Source organism: Schistocerca americana, chromosome 4, assembly GCF_021461395.2.
Source record: "Schistocerca americana isolate TAMUIC-IGC-003095 chromosome 4, iqSchAmer2.1, whole genome shotgun sequence".
Lineage (NCBI taxonomy): Eukaryota > Metazoa > Arthropoda > Insecta > Orthoptera > Acrididae > Schistocerca > Schistocerca americana.
Genome location: NC_060122.1, coordinates 333,191,777 through 333,192,536, shown reverse-complemented (window position 1 = coordinate 333,192,536; position 760 = coordinate 333,191,777).

The following is a 760-nucleotide window of genomic DNA, read 5'->3' as shown; positions in this document are numbered from 1 at the left end:
TGGTTCTTTGTCAACGGGAAGCTCCCTATAGTTTTTGATAAGTGGGTTTCCGAGTTTCGAAATACGTGACATTAATGGCCGTATCTTTCGACTGCACTGACTTAGGCACTTACAATTTTTACACCTCCAAGCTATCATAAACTTTAGTATGTGACATTAATTTGAACTTGATTCACCAAACAGTTCCAGAGAACAAGGGTCTTAATAGACGGAGAGACGAAGAGACAGACGGCTAAACAAATGAGAAAAAAATATTTTTTCGTGTTGTATAATTAGAAAGTTACAACTTTCGAATATTTCCTTTATTTGTAATGTTAAAACTTGTTTCTTCTCAAATTCATGACTCTAAATCAACGGGATGGAGCGTATAGGTTTTGATGAGTGAGTTTTTGAGTATAAAAATACGTTAAATAAATGGCTGTGATAGCCCGCTAAACCCACTGGGCAGAACAAGTGATTAGGACTGTGGAAAGGGCCAAATAAGGTGGCGGACAGTTTCACTTCAAAATTGTAATTTATTGTAATTTAATAAAACATTTAAACCAAAACCTTTACAACTACGAGTTTCAAAATCCAATTCTTTCACGGCTGAAGGCCTCCAAACAAGAAATCTTAAAAACCAACAAGATAAATTTCAAGTGACTAAAGACACCCAGTTAATAAAATAATTATATATATATATATATATATATATATATATATATATATATATATATATATATATATATATATATCACAGCTAGGCTGAAAGCCTCAAGGC